General features: G+C 37.7%; 1 long non-coding RNA gene across 1 annotated transcript; it reads right to left on the reverse strand.

Annotated features, from left to right (window-relative positions):
• Positions 1-389: 389 nt before the first annotated feature.
• Positions 390-1,557, reverse strand: LOC120749417 (uncharacterized). Its single transcript, XR_005699651.1, has 2 exons — positions 1,391-1,557; positions 390-530 (listed from the first exon to the last, which is right to left on the reverse strand). It is a non-coding gene; the product is annotated as an uncharacterized LOC120749417 (long non-coding RNA).
• Between the last annotated feature and the right edge of the window lie 6,942 nt (positions 1,558-8,499).

The following is an 8,499-nucleotide window of genomic DNA, read 5'->3' on the forward strand; positions in this document are numbered from 1 at the left end:
CCCATATATCTGACAGAGACTTCATTTTTATACCTTGCTTATTGTAGATGGGCTGTTAAGATTATTTGATTTGTTATCTTTTTATGGGCCCTCTGCTATGCTAGTATGATGGGTGCCTTGGCAGTCCCTTTCATTAATATCCCATAATAAAGTATTTATGATACCACCATGGACTCATGAAGACATATTTTACATCTCAGTGTAGTATGTTAAAAAGCTGCACAGACATGAGTCTTGTGTCAGGGAGCAGTAAAAAGGGTTGGATCAAGTTATAACAGTGTTGACTGTGATAGTAAGAATAAAGGTTCACTTCAAAATGCAAGAAAAGCACAAGGTTATTGGTCTTCCTTTGCCACCAAATACAGTAAATTTTGTGTCAGTGAAGAACATTTAAAATGGACAAATAGATACTTCCAGCTACCCAAGACCAAAGCAGCCCCTTTAAGGTATTATTTTTATGCTCTTGTCAGCTGTGGGTTTGAGGGGGCTCCTGCTGACACAATTAGTCCCAGCAGACTCAATGCTCTTTCCTGCAAGTGGAAAGAAAGCAAATGAGGATAGTCAATTCTGAGGTCTGAAAAATCTTATTTATGTGCTTTAAATACAAAGGCGTGTAACACGCACTAGGTGAAATCTGTGTTCTGTGCGATGTGGGAGATTAGGGACAGGCGGTCGGAAGATATCGCTTTGTACGGGTAGACAGAACCCCTCCCTCCCTCAACATTTAGTTGTTTAGTGTCCTTGATAAGCTAAGCAACACGTAGTTTGTAATGTAAGCAGACAGAAGTGATGTAGCAAACAGAAGTTTTATAAACGGATGTAACCAGTCAATAAATGCCATTTGGCGTCCACCACACTGGTGTCTGTGAGCTGATGGACCGAGCAGCCTGGGTGTGGCTGCCGTGTCGTTCCTGAACCAGGTCGCTACACCTCAGTGGAGGCAGCAGTGTGAGTGTGCTGAGATGAGCTATTTTAATATAGTCTGTGAGAATAATAAGAAAGTTCTTTAACAAGGATAAAAATGCTACTGGACAGCACTGAGTCAGAATTTGCTCTGCTTTACATCTGAAATCATTGGAGTAGGCGAAGAAAAATCTATGGTACAATAGGGTTTTGCTCTTCAAACATCCTAATAATTGCTTAATAATTACTTTCAGAGTAGGTATAGCAACTTATATGCACATCTGGTGTTTTTGTGTTTTTTCCAGAGCTGTCCACAACTTCTGTGGGCAAACTGTTTCATTATCCAATCACCTTCATAGTGAAGAGGATTCCCATCTAGGTTCCAGGACTGATGTCATTGAGATGGGCACAGCACTCAGGAGTGCTCCTTTAAAAACTTCAGAGGTCTCCAAGCATCAGTACCTTGTTATATAAAAGTCTTTCATACCTTTTCTGTGTTGCAGCCCCATAAGCAGCTCCACACAGCTCTGGCTCTTTCTCTCCTTCTTCTGCCTTCCTTCTGCATTTCCAGACCACTCCTTCCTGTCCCTCGCACAGCCACCTAACCCAGTCTGTCCCTTGCACAACCTCCTAGCCCTTCCTCCTCACAGCACAGCCAGCAGTCTCCAACTGAATCCTCTCCCAGCTAATTCACTCTTTTATCACACCCATAGCTGTGAGGACAAGGCTGTTCCCACTCTGATAATTAACACAGCTGCAATGTATGGAGGGCAAGATTACCTTTAGCACTATCTCTATCTGTCTTCCCACGCAGGACTTCCAGCTGTATCTGTTCTCCATGGGCAGTTATCTACCTTTAAAAAACCCACCAGTGTTCTGTCATCTGTTGACTCTTTCCTTAACTGCAAAGCAAATTGAAACCTTTGCCTGGTGCAGATTTGGCAGATAAACTTACAAACAAACAATAATACACATTTAATTTTTTCCATGAGTTTTCAATGTCTAAATATCTGTTCAGTCATATGTTGGGGATACGATTAAACCTTAGGTTTTGAATGAAGAACACCTTTAGTATGACCAGGAACATACACAAGCAATTCAAGCTATCTACTAGAATAAGAAAACAAGACTGAAGAAATTAACAACCAGACACACCTGTAAGAATAAAACCCATTAATGTTGACAATAGAAGAAATTTTGCATCATTTTGGTGGACTAGAATTGAGCAGTCAACATAAAAAGCTAACTTTTAAGAAAATAATCTAATAGCAGATAGAGTGTTGATTAAAGGATTGTAAATAAAGTACAGATAACATATGGTAAACTATTCAAATTTGGCACTCTGGTACAGATCAGGTTTTGTTTCTCAGTCTTTCTTCTGCATCAAATGTCAATGAGTAAGTGAATGTACAATGCCAGGTTTAAAAAAATAGTAAAAAAATTATTATATGCAAAATTACATTGTTTGGTTTAGCTTGCTTTCTGAGAAACAAGGGCTATCTGGTCTTTATGTTTGACAGTAGACTCCACTAATTTTAAACCAACTATCCAGTCTCAAAAAAATTTGACAAACATCAGATACATACTCTAGTGTAATGCTTTATCACAGTCAGCTCCAGTGAGAGTATACACTACCAAGTTATATCACCTCCGTCTTCCCTTCCAGCTGTCCATGTGGTCCCAGGAAACTTCCTGTCTGGTGTACAGTCACCCAGATTAAGGAACAGGAAAGATACCATTCAAGGTGGTTGGCCACTGGAATAGGCTCCCCAAGGAAGTGTTCAGGGAACCAAGCCTGTCAGAGTTCAACGAGCATTTGGGTGATGCTTTTGGTCATGTAGTTTAGTGTTGAGCAGTCCTGTGAGGAGCAGGGTGTCAGACTCAATTATTACAGGTCCCATACAACTTGAAATATTCTGTGGTTCTTTCATTGTCTAACAAATGCTTTTCAGCCTTGTGTTAGTTATTTTGCCTTCTAGAGATAAGTCTGGACATGTTTGAATTGAGAAGTCTCACATATTTAGGGTGAAAGCTCTTCATAAACATACGGTATAAAAGAGAAGTGGATGTGCATCCTTCTAATTCCTTTTTATGGGAAAAAAACAGATCAAATTGCACTGTCAAGGCATGAAGCCTCTCTGGTAGGAATGTTTGAAATCTTATCTGAGCAGGTCACTACATCTTTCTCTGTGGGTTTTTTTTTTTGTTGTTGTTGTTTGTGGGTGGTGGGTTTTTGTGGGGTTTTTTTTGGGTTTTGTTGTTGCGGTGGTGGTGGTGGTTTGGTTTGGTTTGGTTTTTTTGTTGGTTTTATTTTTGTTTGTTTGTTTTTTAAGGTTAGGTGCTAGACAGTGTTCAGCTTTCCCAGCCTGTTGGCATGAGAAACCTTTGGGCCAGGCAAGGAAGCGCCCAGGACACCATGACTGTTAAACTGTTTGGGTTTGAGATTGTATGTTGGTATTTATGTGCCTTTGTGCATCTGCAGTGTGTTCATTTATAGACATCCAACCTGGTGAACCAAAATTGTTGCCTTTTTTAATAATATCTAAAAAAAATTCCTATGCATAAGAGCATTCATCAAATGCAGTCACCCACCAGGTTCTCAAAACATTCACTCCATATAAACACACAGATTCTGAATAAGTTAAAGGGACCTGAAGTACATGTGATTAAAAATGTGTTGGCTCTGGATAAGGATCTGCCACTTTTGTATTCTCCTTCATATAAAAGAAGAATCACCATCCCTGGATGTGTTAAAAAATTTACAGAAGTGATAAATGTAGGATCACAATTTAGTGGTGGACCTGGCAGAGTTAGGTTAATAATGGGACTTGATAATCTTAACGGTATCTTCCAATCTTAATGGTTCACTTTTCAGTGAAATTGCTTTTGTGAGTGTGTAATTTGATTTACATAACTTGTTAGTGTTATAATGAGATCAAACTGGATCACACTTTAAAATTAATTTCTAAAGAGTACTTTTCAGAAAAGTTAGATATTCCAGCTTATTTTCAGCTTGCTATTGAAATACTGCCATTTTTCCATTTGCTGTGCCAAATTTAAAATAGCCTCCCCTGTGCCTTGTTATCCAATGCTCAAGTGATGATAGCAATAGACCTCTGAATCAGCTAAGCACTCAAGTCTCCAAGTAAAAGTAAAAGTAACCCTGTAAGTTGTACATGTGTCAGGCATCTCATCAGCTCATGTCCCAGGTGGGGGATTCTGGTCTCTAGAGAACAGCTGAGACAGAGAGTTTCATTTAACTTATGAGGGGAACACAGTGATCAGGTTCAGACATCATTATTACCACACCACAGTAGAGTATAAACACAGCTGTAAATGGAGAGACTTGGCATTCGAGTGAAGCAAAGACTAGAGTTTTTTAAATGGTTTTGTTTCTCAATTCAGGGTTTGGTCATTAAGCAAATTGATAAAATACCTACTCATTATTAATATAATTTTGTAGGATTTTATATATAAGTGTCATGCAAATATTAACTAAAAATTAAATAACTTAGGAAATATTCCAGCCTTAGCAACTATAACACATTGGGTTTTATTTAAAGGGCTAGAGAGAGGCTGTAACTTTTAAACAGTGCTAAACATTAATACAGCATAAAATATTAGGCTGTATATTTCAAAGCCTTTACACTTATATAGTAAATTGGAAAGATTAATTTTAAGCTAGTGTGAGGCACTGCATTTCTCCTTTATTCCTTGTGGTATACTAAATATTGAGTTTTCAATAGATGAAACAATAACACAGTATTCTAAGACTTTCTGTGTTTATATAGAGGACAAGAAATAAAAACTATCTACCTATTATGCTTAGTACATGCATCTATAGTTATCACAGAGTGAAGTCAGTGTGAATAAAGGATGACACTTTCCTAATGATATGCTTATCAGAGCTGGATTTACTGTGATCTTTATACAGATCTTGGAGCACCCTTCAAATATATGTACCAGCATCTTTGCCATTTAACAGATGAGGTTATTGCAGTCTCTCATAAGAAAATGTTCTAAATATTGAAAAAAATCTTATGGTTTAATGTCAAATGTTGCCTAACTACCTCGTGAAGGCCTATGGTATTTGATTGAAATCATACAGTTTGAATTAATGTGATTCAAAACATAAACATTGATAGTAAAGTGGAACGCATACATATTAATATGTAACTACTGCCTAGCCATCATTTTCTTTGGAAAATTTTGCATTCAAATATCAAGCAAGTGATGAGGCACCAGCCCTGGGAATACAATACAAGTTTTCACAAAAATTGTACTGCACTGGCTCTGAATTGCAAACAGACCTTTCCCTGTGGAAGTCCTCTTTTAGACATACTGCTTCGGCAGAAGAGAACTACTGTGCCTTTCAGATTAAGAAATTGGGTATCTAAGAAAAATATTTTCACCAAGAAAGATCAAAATTATGTTAGACTGGGAAAGTTTAAGAATATCTTTGATAAATATTTTTATGTAAATAGCATCTTGTTTCAGCCTATAGACTTATGCAGTTAATACAGGTTTTTTATGTACAGCGTTTTGTAATAAATTCCTCTTTCTTCAACATTGGTTGAAGTGGAGAGATTCTATTGTCAATTCCTGAAAAGATGAAGAAACAACCATAGCACAGGGGAGAAAAGCAATATACGGAAATTTCTCCCAGGCATTCTGACCGTTAATAATTGAAAATCCTTGCAATGATCTGAGGAGGATTACTAATGCAGGTTTTGAAAAATAACCTGTTGTGTTACTTCCCTTCTAACCATCTCTACACCCTTGGTGTACTGCTGACAGTGTCTGGCACCTATGCTGTTCAGACATCACTATGAAGTGTATGTTTTCTATGGCCCTGAGTCCAAGGAAATATAGAAGTCTTGTGCTATCTTTTTTCTGTAAAGAAATATTTGTATCTTGGGAAAGAAAGACGGCTTGATTTCAAGTAACACTCAACAGACCTGAGAACTTGATGGAAAATTGTGTTAAAGTGATTTTTAAAACAACTAAAAGCATGACTATAGCATAATTACAGCCAAATCTATCTGTACTCTGATTCTGAAAACTGGGTAAAGCAATTTTCACCTAGGAATAGTCTGAATGTAGCTTTTGAGATACTCACTTCCAGAGTGATTGTCTGTATTTTGCGAGACAGTCTTTTTACAGTATTCACAAACACTTCTGCACTTTGACTTCCCCTCTCTTTTCTAGAATAATGCAAGAATGCGTTTCATTTGTCTTGTTTTAGTCATGGACACTTTATGCTTATTCTCAATGAATTATATAAGTACGCACCCATTTCACTTGTATTCTATGAGGAAAGAAAATTATTACTATTGTGATTTCCCTTCCTCAATCTCCTTTTTCCCTCAGGCTTCAAGACAGACTGTCTCACATTTCAGATGTGTACACCTATCTCTCTCCTTCTGGCATCCAGCCTCAATTAGATAATTTAACTATAGGTGTTCAACATTTTAACAACCTGGTATCGTTATACCTTCTCTCTCTGTTCTGTGGAGAAACAGAGATCTTTAGAAGATGGTCATGTTCATAGCTAAGCTTTCTATTCCAGCAATAATAAACTTTGCTAAGACCCTATTTGTCTCTTTTCCCTGACTTTTAGGCTGGGAAAAGACTGTTCCTCATTTTTGTGAAGAACATACATATATATATGTATATATATAAAACCTTTGTATAATATATGTATGTGGCTTCACTTTTTTCCCTGAAACATTACATATATGGTTTGGTGGCTGAAATTGGAACACCACATGTTCCTGCAATCTGTCCATCTCTGACAGCTTCATTTCTTTATTCAGTGGCTGATCTGGTGCTGATAGAGGTGTCAGAAGAAATTGTCTGTCATTCGTGTGGGTTTGTCACTCGTATGAATCAGTTTCATCACAGCTCCAGAGCATCCCCAGAGACAGTACTAACTGCTTTGTTTTTAATTACAAAGTCAATCTTTGTTTTCCTTCAAACAGACAGCCATGCAGCCAGTCATAAAATCACCTTGTTCAAAATCTAGAATACAAATATTAAAATTTATCCATCTTTCCTTTGAGGTGACCTGTGAAGTTTTCAGAAGGGTCTCAGTAGCATTGATTCCATTTATAGTTCATCTGTTTCTAAAGTATCACAACTATTCTAGACACAGAGTTCATGTTTTAGCACATCTTGTCACAAAGCATATCCTCTTCCCAAAGTGAAGGCTAAGAGATTTAAAGCAGAATTGTGGATTAATTGAAAGTCAGGCTTAAAGAGATATATATTTTTTCAGTTGAATTTTAATTGCACATCAAATAGAAACAAATTCTAGGTATTTCTGTGGGAATACAAAGCAATCCAAGAAACTGAATTCAAGCTCTGAAGGAAACTGAAAGCCTAGTCAACGCATCTTAATGTTATATCTTTTGTTGTATCCTTTTTCCTGGTTTTGTTTGATTTTGGTTTTAAATGAGCAAGTTAAGAACTGGGATGACACACTGGAGATATTTTAGCTTAGCACTTTGCACTTAGCATTTGCACTTAGCCAGTACACAGGTCTTTCAAAATTTTTCAACACCAAGTGTAGCCTTGCCCACAAGACTAGACGCCGCCGAAGGTAAAGGAAGAGTCTTGACTCTCTGGCTTGGTGGATAGTTCTGCCTTTATTCTTATGTCCTGCTCAGCCTTGAGACCCTATCCGATAGAAAGCTGATGCCAGAGAGTGCTGGCCCCTCCCCACGCCGTGGCTTTTTCCCCCAGGGGGCAGGGCCCATAGGCGAGACCCAGAGGCACCGCCCAATCAGTGTTCAGTGGGAGGAAACAGGATTAGGTTACATCTCAGTGAGGGGGGTGGGCACAGCTGGACAGGGACAGATAGGAAAGAACACTACAAATACAAACCCAATTAATGCACCACAACAACCAAGGAGTAATTTGGTGATGTAGTCAGATATTTCTTGGATACAGATGTGTTTATTTACAAAGAATGAGCACAAAATTATATTTTCTTAAACACCATTAGAGTTAAACAATAAGAGGCTATTTCTTTGCACAACATTTCAAATTTCATTCTACATAGAATTCTACTACTTTTTAATGTGTGATCCCTATTCCTGCTTGCTGTCTTTTGGCTGTTTGGTTTTTTTTCCCCCCCCTCTGGTTTTGAAGGTTTGATGAGCGTTTCTGAAACGCACTTCCATCAAGTGATAACCAGTAAATTTCTAATACCCATTTCCCCTTTAGTCTTCCACTTGATTGATGTTTTGGGTGGAGGATTCTGCTGTTTCAGGTAAAAGGAAATATGTCTTTTATGCCTCATCTTAAATCTGCTGTGAATGATAGGCTTGTCCCAGCACACACACGTTTTCTTCTAACTTCTATCACTTATTTCATAATTTCAACCTTTTTAATAATTAAGTAGTTCCAGTCTGCTTGACATTTTTACCAGAGGCAACAATCAGACTATGATATTCAGGTTTTAAATGCATACTTTACTCTGATTTTATAACATTGAAAAAATATCTTTAGTAAATGTGATATGTACTATGGTATGGAGAGGCATAGGTCATACTGCGTCTAACTTTGATAGCTGTTTTTCATCCAACTTTATAG

Source organism: Hirundo rustica, chromosome 2 (genome assembly GCF_015227805.2).
Source record: "Hirundo rustica isolate bHirRus1 chromosome 2, bHirRus1.pri.v3, whole genome shotgun sequence".
NCBI lineage: Eukaryota > Metazoa > Chordata > Aves > Passeriformes > Hirundinidae > Hirundo > Hirundo rustica.